This window comes from Porites lutea, chromosome 3 (assembly GCF_958299795.1).
Source record: "Porites lutea chromosome 3, jaPorLute2.1, whole genome shotgun sequence".
NCBI lineage: Eukaryota > Metazoa > Cnidaria > Anthozoa > Scleractinia > Poritidae > Porites > Porites lutea.
This window is the reverse complement of record NC_133203.1, coordinates 16034909-16047035: the sequence shown is the minus strand read 5'-3', so window position 1 is coordinate 16047035 and position 12127 is coordinate 16034909. Positions and strand designations below refer to the sequence as shown.

General features: G+C 39.4%; 1 pseudogene; it reads left to right on the top strand.

Annotated features, from left to right (window-relative positions):
- Window positions 1–3287: 3287 nt before the first annotated feature.
- On the top strand, window positions 3288–5756 carry LOC140931642 (ATP-dependent DNA helicase RecQ-like; annotated as a pseudogene).
- Window positions 5757–12127: the final 6371 nt, after the last annotated feature.

Below are 12127 nucleotides of genomic sequence, written 5' to 3'. Positions count from 1 at the left end.
CAAGCAAGTTTTTTGAAGTTAAACCGCCCATGTTAGAGGATTACTTGGGATTCATATAACAAATATGATACTTTTAACATTGTATTTCATAAATCCCCAACATGTAATCAAAACAACTTTTACATTGTACATACCTCTGAACATCACGTGATGTGAACAAGCTCTAGTCTTTATCATTGGAGACAATAGAAAGCATAAGTTCTGGAAGAAACCTTGTACAAAAGATTACTTCTTTTTACGGTCACTAACAACCCAACGTATTTTCTAATTGAATCAAACAGCACTAATAATGTGAACAAGCTCTCTTTACAAGTGGAAAAAATAAATACAAGTTACTTCATGAAACCTTGTAACACACAAAACAGTTTCACTTCAATCAAACAACACTTTCTAAACAAGCTGTCTTTTCGATGGAAAGAATAGCAACACAAGTTACAAGAAGAAAGCTTTCAAAACAAATTATTTGTCTTTAAGGTCTTTTAAGGCTCTAAGTAGCTCCAATTGAATGTGACTGTTTTGAAGCTGTAACTCAGCCATTGCCTTTTTGTTGTTGTTGTTGGAACACCTGCTGTTGTTGTTGGTTTTCTAAGTGCATTTTCATCATCTGATGGTGTTTGTTGATTCAGCAGTAAGACCTGTTGTTGCTGTTGTTTGGTAACAACATTTTCAAAAAACGTATGCCTTTCTTTATCAGCCTGTAGACGCTGCTCTTCTAAAGCTATCCTTTTCATCTCAATTTCATTCTTGGATTTTCGTCCTTCCTCTAACAACTCTTTTAGCACTGTGCTTTTCCTTTTGTTGGGTTGCTTTTTTTGTTGCCTTTCCATTTCCTGAGTTCTGATGTCTTCAGCCTGCTGCTTCTCATCACATACAGCCTTTCCTTTCTCCTCAGCTTGCCTTGCAAGATCTGCTGCTGTATCACTTGCTCTTTCATAGGTATCATTCAACAGCTGATCAAGCTCATCATAATCTGCATCAATAACAGTAGCTTTCTTTTCTTCTCTCTCCTTCTTGACAAAATCCTCTTTAAGTTTATCATACTGTGCACTTACTCCACGCTGAGTTGTGTTTAATCCAGAATCGGGTATTCCATTCAAGTTACTTGCTATCTGATTCCAAATTTCCCTCCTTTCTTTTGATCCTTTGTTAAATCTGTAGGGTTCCAATGATAGTACTTCTTTTAAATGAGAATATTGTGATATATTTTGGCTTCTTCCTGAGAAATAATAGCATTTCCCTTTAAATATAATTGTGTACAACACAAGATTTTAACACCACGTGTTTTGAACGTCAATTTTGGCAAGCACGTTTATTAACATATCACACATACAACGCGTATTTGTTTTAATCAAATCTAATCCATGATGTGATTTTTATTCAACTTAATGTGCTGTCTCTCTCAAAACTTGTTTTGCTTGACATTTCTGAACACAAAAATCAAACACAACTTAGACCAACAAACGATCTACACTGTACAACCTGACGAATTTCCATAAACATCATGTTAAAATGAACTCGCTCTTATCGATTCAGAAGCGTTATATTGATTAAAATGTTTAACGAATAAATGTATGCTGTGTTTTAAACAAAACGGCATTCCACCTAACTTTTAGGAAGAAGACCTGAAGTCGGGGGTAAAGAATTCCAATATGGAGGCGACTTCCGTAGTCTTGACTACCGATAGAGATGTCACAGGCTGACGACGCATGCGCATAACCTACTTCGGGTATTGTTATCGGTATTGGTACCCGATCTTAACCTCTCTATTATGAGAACGACCACATGTGAGAAAAGTGTCACTGCAAAAGTTGTTGTATTTCGTAATGACCAACAGCTGTCTTTTAAGATAGATGACGTTGAACTAACGAAGATGTTTGGAGATGTAATATCTATTGATGACAACACCTTGGCAGAGAAATCACTCTTTCTTGAGAACTTTGCCGTCACATATGACACTGACACTTTACTTGTTTCAGAGATTAACATATACATACGTTGTATTTACGCATTAGATCTTTGGAGGTGCAATATCTATCAAAGAAAACAATTGTGTCAGGTATTATCCTTTGTTAGGAAACTGATCAGTTTATTACCAGGGTTATATCTCTTGTTTAGAAACAGTGCCAATATCACAATTCAAGAGTTCTTTGCTGCAATAGTAGATTGAAAGCAGTGGAGACCTTTTAACAAATGTTATTTTATTCAGCGTAGTCGCGTGAACCCCATGCGTTTGACTCGCAAGCTAACGAAGACAGTCTTAAAATTTCAAATAATGAGCTTGACTCATTTTATGCCTTAAAGGTCTGCATACTATTCTACGTTTGATAGCATTTCTTGGAATGGATTCATTACAAATGTTGTTTTCAGTGATGACTACTCAGGAATCAACAATGTTTTCACCAGGTCCAGTGACGCCAGCCATTGTTTGCCATGTTTCCAATGACAAATTAACGGCATAATCAAACAATTCAAAATAATATTGCCAGTGAACTTGTGGTAATTTTGTTTTGGCAATTTCAGTTATCTATGTTTGTTTTTTTCAGTTTTGCTAAATGTTGAATTGTTTTTAATAGTAATATAGTAACAAGTATTAAGGTGGATTCTTCATTACAGGTTCACTGTTGATATTCTATCCTAGAACAAAAAAGATCACTCTGTGAATACTAGAGGACAATGCAGATGTAAAAATATTGCGACAGGATGAAATAAATCAAAACAGTATTAGCGATCAATTACTATTAGTAATTTCAGTTACTGTTCCATATGTTTTACACAGTATTATTGTTTTTAAAGTAGTACATGAAATCGTAAGTCTCATTAATTCCAACGTTGGACTTCTTAATCAAAAAGAAGAGACTCTAACTTAAATGTTTTGAAAAAAATAGTTGTGATATTACCCAAACAATATACATCCATAGCTGCAATATATTATGTTCTTTTTTTATAAAATAAACAGTGGTGACAAAAATCCTTCTAACATTCAGCATACCAAAGAAAACAGAATGTAAGTGCTGAAAACATCAGTATAAGTCAGGGATCTGACAAAGAACAACATCCACACCATGATTACATGGAATTCAGTAAAAGCACTGAAAACAACAGTGCCAGTTTCTTGCCCTGAAAATGATCTAATGAATATCTAGATATGGATTAAGATATTTCGCTCTCGTAACGAGCTGTCTAAAACAGGCTCTTTTATTATACACCCTGTCTAAGAGAAGGCGCAGGGCATAAGGAGAATGGCGCCAGGTTTTACATAGTCTGCTACACAGCCGTTTTTAGTGTCGTCACCTAACGCTCCTCCCCACAAACGGCTGCTGAAAACCGAACCACATTCCTTTCCCGCGGTTAGCCAATTAGAATTCAGTTCCCATTTTCTGGAAAGTATTCGCACCAGAAGTTTTATCCAATCACAGCCTTGCTTTTATCGGTACCCTAAATGTGGACAAAGCAAAGCAAAATGGCCGCGCTAGAGGAAGCATTCATTCGAGCGGCTTCCTTATTTAAGATTTTGGAACTAAATGCGCATCAGAAGCGGGCAATTCAAGCAATTGTGGTCAATAAGAAGGATGTCTTTGTAAACTTGCCGACTGGGTTCGGAAAATCGCTTATTTATCAAGCTCTCCCGTTCGTGTTTGACCATGTAAACAAGAGTGCAGGTTACATTGTTGTAGTTGTGTCGCCATTGGTAACACTCATGGACGATCAGGTTAAAATTCTAACAGATCTTGGATTGTCTGCAATAAGTATCAGTTCACAAGAGGAGTTAGACGTTATAAAGATTGAGAAGGGAGAATATTCTATTGTCTTCGGCTCACATGAGGCATGGATAATGAATGATCACTGGCGAAGAATGTTAGACAACCATGTCTATTCGAATAAGCTCTGCACCGTGGCAATTGATGAAGCTCATGTCCTAAGGCAGTGGTAAGTTTGGGTGTTAGCCTTCTAGATTCTCTGTCAGCTTTAACAATAGTTTCTCTGCTGCGATCAAAGTTCACTGTTATCAGGCATACGTTGAAGTATTTTCTTGATTTTCGCATGCAACTTGCTCGTTGAAACTTTCTTAATGTGTTATGAAATATCATATTAGATAGGGAGTGTCTGCCAGAGACCAATTTTAACTTAATTTGCTATTTTTGTACGAGCATCTCTGGTTAATTTATGTTAAACCTTTACGATCAGATCAGTGGGAATATTCAAGATTTTCTCTCTCTTGTGATGACAGGGGGATATCCCAAGACAGTAAAAAAGCAGCTTTTTGCGAGTGTTATGCCCATCTTCATGAATTGAGATCCCTGGCCCCTAAAGCAAGGATGATTGCACTGACTGCAACTGCAACAAAGCTCACTTAAGACACTATTCTTAATGTCCTACTCATGGAAAATCCTTATGAGATAAAAAAAAGCCCCAACAAGTCAAATGGCACATATTCTGTTGAGTACATGCCTAAAGATAGTGACCATGAATTGTACTTTGGATGGCTTGTTGATGAACTGATCAAGATACAATCATTGTGTGAAAGAACTATTATTTACTGTCAAACAATTAAGCAGAGTGGTATTATTTATGCAACCATAAAGGGTATGCTTGGAAAGCACATGTATGTTATAGATGCCAATGATTCAAAATATGTCCTAGTTGAAATGCTACATTCTTGCACACCTGCAGCCAATAAGCAACAAATCCTCCACTCTTTTCAAACAGAACATGGAAAAATTCGTGTACTCATTGCCACAATTGCCTTTGGTATGGGAGTAGATTGCAAAGGAGTACACAGAATTGTTCACTATGGGCCATCAAAAAATGTTGAAGCTTATGTTCAGGAGACAGGGCGTGCTGGCAGAGATGGGAGGCAAAGTCATGCATACATTTTGTATCATGGAATTTTATTACATCATGTTGAGGGAGACATCAAATCTGTTCTTAAAACTGAGGGGTGCAGGCAAAAGGCTCTATTTCAACATTTTGAAACTGTTTTAGAGCAGTTTCATAAACCACATCTTTGCTGTGATAATTGTGCTTCAACATGCGAATGTGGGGAATCTGACTGTAACCAGCATGCTGCATTTCCGAAAAGTGAAGACCTCCAAGCAGTATTCCACTCCTCAAGGGAGAGAGAGGTGACTGCAGAAAAGAAGAAAGCAGTTGAAGTAAACTTGATTAAGTACCATAAGTTGCTGGTCATGAAACTGTTCAATACTGCAGCCAATGGAAATATCAAAACTCTGACTAATTTACAGTTTATGGTGGGTTTTTCTGAACATCAGATATCTCAAGTCCTTAAAAACTTAGAAAGGATCTTTACATTCTCCGACATTCTCAATGTGGTTGAAATATGGGACAGATGGCATGTAGAAAAAATCCTTTCAGTTATCGCTGATGTTTTTAAAGATATTGAAAATGCAGTACATGTAGATACCGGTAGCCTGTATACGGAGGAGGGTGGTGACCAGTATGACTTTGATGATGAGTTCATGGATGAGTGGAATGAGCTGCTTCAAGATGATGAACTATTTGACATGATAATTGAAAATATGTCATTGTCAAAACTGCAGTCTTCACTTATTGAGGAAGAGATAAATGCTTCAAGCGACATGTTAGAAGATGGAGTGCCAAGAGCTGTATTGGACACCATTGAGTCGATGAACATTAATTTATCCATCCAGTTATATTACTTGACATTTTATGTATGGTGTTTGTGCCTTAGTTCACCCTTATTCCTGTCAGCTTCTATTACATGTAAATTAAAATAATGAGCTGGGAGTGTGTGAAAAACTTCCCTAAGTGACTTTTGGGTCAAATACTTTTTTTGTTTCGATCTTATGGAGTTCTGTTTTTCAAGGCACCACCCTCATTTAATGATTTTCCTTAATTTTTTAAAGATTACAGTGGAACTTCTATATAACAAAGAGCCAAGCAACTTGCAAAATTTGTTCGCTAAAATTAGCTATTGTTATATTGTTCTGAGGATCTTTGTCATTATGTTTTGCTATTGCTGGGTGTAAAGAAAAACATTATTTGTTATTTAGAGGTTTGCTTAATAGAGGTTCCACTGTACAATACTGAAGTTAATGTTTGTTCATAGATTTTTCAAAAGAGCAAGTTGCTTTCTGGTTAACTCCACATTGCCTTTTCTTTTCCAGAATCGCTTGAGACTTTTCAACCCTCTTATGCCCCGAGCAAGGGCAAGTGAGTAAGCTCATTTTTGAAAACGATGCCATCCGAAATCGGATTTCCAAGGACTTTGACAAGCGGTGCATTTGTCAACAAAAAGCACAATAAACAAACCAGCCACGAATTACAGAACAATCTTGATAGCAGCGGTATTTCATTTTGTACACAAAGTAGAAAAAGACAGTTTAAAACATCACAAGATGACACAAAACTCTCTCAGCTCCAGCTATCAGTAAGCAAGTTTGCAGACGCTGCATAAATTTTCCGCATAAACTCACCTGTCAAATTTTGACCAATCAGAACATAAAAATTGGACGTAGAACATGATCAACGCGTGACAGTGAGAAAAGTCAAAAGCGATTGCCTTCCCTGCATGTAAATGTAAAAGCCGGTTGAATTTTCGTGTCCGAGATCAGTTCGAAATCAACATTTTAAAAGTGTGGCTCATGAAACACGACTTATTTCATATGCATTTTAAAAAAATTGAACTTGAGCCTGCGATCATTATGTTGAGTGTGACAAGTGTGACATATTATATCAGCTTATATATAGGGGCAAAACGACTGGTTTTTTAATCTGAGCCCACGAGACGGTCATGTGATAATTGTCAGCGGATGTCTGATTTTTGACAGCTGTCAATCTAATCGTACTCATGCAGATGGCTTACATAACTAAGAGGCTAGTCAAGTTATGCAAGATCTATTGTGACATTTGACATCGGCTTACATGAAGTGTGTGTACGGACGGGCGGGCGTACGCTACGTCATAACCAAATTTTCTCGGATGGATAGTTTACCAAATTTTTTTACCCATGGTCCTCCCCTTCGCGCACGTGGGAGCTCCGCTAAAATGATTTAACCAAGTTGAACAATGAGGGGATGCAACCAAATGTTTTTTGGGGGGTTTATGAAAGACCACTCTTCAGTTTCAAAAGCTTTTTGATTTGAGTGATCTTCTGGTGTAGGTTCTGGTAAGACTGTTTTGATTCGGTTTTCTATGGCTTGTGATGCAAGCTTATCACTGCAGTTTGTGAAGTGAAAGAAAGAGGATGGTCACAAAGGAGGTCATACAGTAGAAAATAATGAAATAGTTTTATTACAAATTCACGTTTTTAGTGTACAAGTGCAATTCTTGGTTATACAAAGTTAATGTGGCTAAATGTCATTTAGGCAAAGTTAAATTGGAAGCCAATGCGGTCAGCAGTCTCCTCAAGCGTACATGATCTGTGGGGTGATGGCAGGGGCCTTTTGCTTATCTTGTGACTTACGTTGCATCTCACAGAGGCATTTTTGAGTTGATCTTTGAGAATCTGTTGCTTAAGCCAATCTTTGCGTATTCTGGCCTTCAATTGCAAGATAGGTCTAGCTTTCGAAGCACTAGAAGCACTCGTAACAGTCAAGATGCTGCCCATTTCGCGGCCAGTGCAACAGATAGCTTGTCCGCATCGCGACTTCATTGCATCCTGCTGTCAGCTCTTCGAAACCCATAGCTGGTTCTACGCCGTCACCATCCGCTGAATTTCTTGCCCGTGGTACAAGCTGTCAAAGCTTCGTTACCTGCGGAACAAGCGTTCATTTCTCGCCTGGATCTGTCTGGGAACTTGTGTTGTTAACCAGGCGATTGAGAGTTCCTCATCAGCCATGCTTGGGGGCATTCCCAGCCAGGATTTCAGTTCTCAAGGCTTCGCCTTTGTGGACCGCAGGGTCTGAATTTCCAACAAATTCTTCTGTGGCCCAGGTATATTCATCACAAGGTAGGCTTGTCTTTGTTGTGCCGTCATTTTGTTCGTACATTTGCACCGCCGAATCCATGACTCGTGTCGTCCTGCCCGATCACCACCTCACCAGTTGCATCTCAGGCTGGCCTTGCTTTAAATAGTGATTTTCCCTCCATTTTGGCACCAGTTCTACATCAGGAACGAAGACTGGCTACTCAGACATCCAAGCAAAAGAGAAAGAGTGGTACGTCAGGTGGTCCTACAAAAAAAAACCTCGCCTGTGTGATGTAATAGAGCAATCCAATGAACAGATCAAACAGATGCAGGAGATCATGCAGAGTAATTCAATTACATCAGACACACTTTCCAGGAAAAGAGAAGAGGATCAAGAGTTTTTTTGACAGATGATGTTCACGATGTCCCAAACTATGATGTGAGTGACCCAAATGCTTATGCAAGGAGCTGCCCCCAGGGTACCATCCACCAAATCAGGCATATACACCTCCAAACTACAGCTTTTCATCAAGTGGAATGGTCTATGGCTTTTACTCTCCACCAGCTAGATAATCAAGCTCAGTTACAAGCAAACATTATCTGAATATAATGATTTGTCAAACTTGCGGAAACATGAAAGTCAAATGTGAGACTTGATTGTTACATGTTAAGTTTAACCAGAGATCAGTCTTGACCAGTTTTAATCCAAATATTATAAGATTAACTTTACAATGGCATATTGTATACTTTGGTTTCTTTTCAGTTGTTTTTTTATTTATGACAGTTTGTATTTCCAGAAAAAGGGCTGACAAAACAGGACAAAGGGTATTTGATTCAAAAACATTTTGATCCCCATTCATTGCTGCAAATCTAACATGCGACAAGTTAATCCATTGTCAATTAGTTAAATTCAATCAATTATGTCTATTTCATGGAAACACAACAGCTTTCACATGAAGGGAACTATTTCAAGTAAAACATGTTTGGTATTTAACTAGTTAACTTCTAATGAACAATACAGGGGACTTTTTTCATAAGTTCAACATTTGAAGTTTGTAATGACCAATGTACGAGTCCTTCAAATACCTCGACTAACATAACAGTTTTCTTTTTGAAGTAAAGTTTAAATTGTGAAAATGCATAGTCTCTTTCTCCTAAAATTAATTTAATTGTTGAGTCAATACAGGGCACGTTGTTATGACTTTATTGATCAGTTGTAGAAATGATGAGCCAGTACATTCCTTATAACAAACGCACTGTTAGCTGCCTCATCATTATTTAGGGGATGGGGCCTTAGTAGATCACCAATTTCACTCTCACTCAACCTGTTCCACTCTTAAAGATAGCACTCCTTTCGCTCTACCCACATGTTGTGCAGAATACAGGCTGTCATAACTATGAAGCACACCTTTGTCAGGGTCACAATCTCGCTGCTTATGCAGACATCTACATCTTCCCTTAAGCCATCCAAGCCCTCTTTCAACCTGAACGTGAGCACAGCTAAGTCTGTAGTTGAAATGTTCTTTTCCAGTATAAGGTTGACCCCTGGGTAATTTTTCATTAAATGTTTGGAAAGAGGATAAGCTGGATCGCCAATAAGAAATGGTTTGATAATGTGGTTATCAATAACCCGGGACAAATTTACATCATTGGTTATCATTCTTCCCTCTGTTATCATTTTGCCTAGCTGTGAGCGAGCAAAACACCCTGGAATTATGTGCCACGCCAGAACTTGCAGAATGACAGAATGGAAACTTTTCCTGTTAAAGTAGTCAGCCTGGTGGAGAAGTGGGACTTTTATAGGTATACGGGTACTGTCAATAGCACCCAAACACTGTGGAAAATTCCACTTTCTTTGGAACTCATTTATCATTGTTTGAAAGTCTATACCCCTTGGAAGGTTACTGATTATGTGTAGCTTGGAATGAACCAAAAACTGCATGCCTTCATTAACTTTCTTGCATGCTTCTTGGGGCAAATTTTTTTCTTTTGTTTTTCGTTTTCTAACTTACTTGTTATCATGTATTCTTTTTCTTTTCGCTCTCCGGTATTTTGTTAATTACGCTCCTTTGTTACGTGCTGTATGTAAATTTCGTTATAGTTTGTTATTGCACCCTTTTTTCTTACCAGTTTACATGTCTATTAGTGTAACAGCAATAGTGGAAGTAGATTTTTTCCTCGGTGGCCCTGACCACCAACCCTGTCATCCTCAGCATTTGGTAAGCCGCTTTGTTTTCATCGTTTTCATCGTATTGTAACTATTATTTTTTTGCTCTTTGTAGGAATTTACTTTTATGGTTCATAATAGTAAAAACATTTGCTGATCGTGAGCGTGTTGTGTTTTTTGGAATTGGCCCTTGCCCGTTCATTTTGTAAATTCCAAATGACGGAGTAAAGTATGGCGCATTCATGACAGCCTCGAATACCCACTCAAGCTCTCGGAGAAAAATGGCGAGTTCATTTCGATTAGGGGAATCTGGCAAGCGTAAAATCTCTTCAAGCTAGTTTGGATAAGACATGGAACAATTATCGAGAAAGCATCGCACGTTATTGAAGTCTTGTGGACGAAAACAGCATGGAGATTCACGAGGTGAATAATCAGTACTCCTCTCAGGAATTACGAAAGGACAACTACGATCAAAAGATTAAGGAATTCACTATCGCTGCGGCTACACATTTTAACGAGCAAGTATCTCGAGACCTAGCGAACATTGGTTTGGCATCGCTGACACCATTTGTGCGCTCCGTAAGCAGTCGCACTTCAAAGGTAAGTGAAGCAGGGGAAAGGCTTCACAACACGAAGATGGCGGCAGCAAAGGCTGCTTTAATGGAAAAGCAAACTGAATTGAAAAGGAAAAGATCAGTGGAGATTGAAATCAAACGTCTTGAAATGAAAATGAACCAGAAACAGTTTAAGTTGAAACAGCAATTAGAGTTGGCAAAGCTCGAAGCTGACAGAGACATTTCCAAAGCGGAAGAAAAGGCTGAATTGGCTAAATTTGCAGAAGCCAAGTTCTCGCAACTTTTCTTACATGGAGATTTATCTCCTAGCCGTGCTCTCAACCCTGTAGAACTGACTCCTGAAATTACTCCTGTCACCTCGTCACTCGTGGTCCTTGCTGTATCCATGCAGGCCTCCACGTTTCCAGCCACACCTAGGCGAGTTTACACATTTCCCGCAGCACATGAACGAGCTCACACAGATTCGTCACTTATCACGCGAGTTAACACGTTTCCCACCATTGACACTCTTACTTCTCGAGATAGCACGTTACCTCCTAACGCCACGCGTGGTTACGGGAGTCCGACTTTGCCTGCACCATTCCTTCAGTACCAAACCGTGACATCACAGCCCGACAGCTTCCCTTCATGGTCCCTCACTTTAATGGCCTCCACGCATGTTTACACTCGCCCAATTGTGTCCGTGCGAGTTTCCACGTTTTCTTCTACAGATGCCATTCCGGTTAAGCCTACGAGGTTTCCTCTCGCGACTTCGCGCATCTTCATTTCTAGACAGACCTGCCATGTCTTCAGGGGCATCTAACATTGCGATCCCCTCTATTGCAAGAAATGTTTATGGTTCCCAGCCCATGGTAACTTCACACTACCCAGTTTCTAGGTTTAACACCGCTGGTCAAGACTATATGTGTACTGCAGCCTCAACTGGCCCTGCCAACGTTTGGTGTCCTCCACTTGCCCCTTTGCCTACAAGTGAAAACCTTCGTGCAATGATTGCCACCACCATGGAGAAAATGAACGCTGATCGCAGTTTACCAGCGATGCAAGTACTCAAGTTTGATGGTTCGCCCGAGAACTATCCGGTTTTTCGTCGCAGGTTTCATCAGATGGTAGATTCGAAGGCCTTAGACAAGCCAACGAAAATGGCCCGGCTGATACAGTTCCTTGAAGGACCTGCGCTGTTAGCTGTTCAGAGATACGAATCCGTCACGGGGGGCTTAACAAAAGCTCTCCAAGATCGATTTGGACAACCCTTCAAAGTGGTACGAGCATGCGTAGACACCCTCATTAAAGGTCCTGTCATAGCGCCTCAAGACAGAGGTGGCCTAAGACGCTACGCAGATACAGCGGAAGTAAGCCCTAGAATCTATGGGCTGTTTGGGTGAAATGAACACTGACAACCTTGAAAAGATGATTCTTAGGCTACCGAAGTGGGCCCAAACGAAGTTTCGCGAGCATCTAAAGAACCTCGAACGTCAAGGTCGTGTTATGCCAACCTTT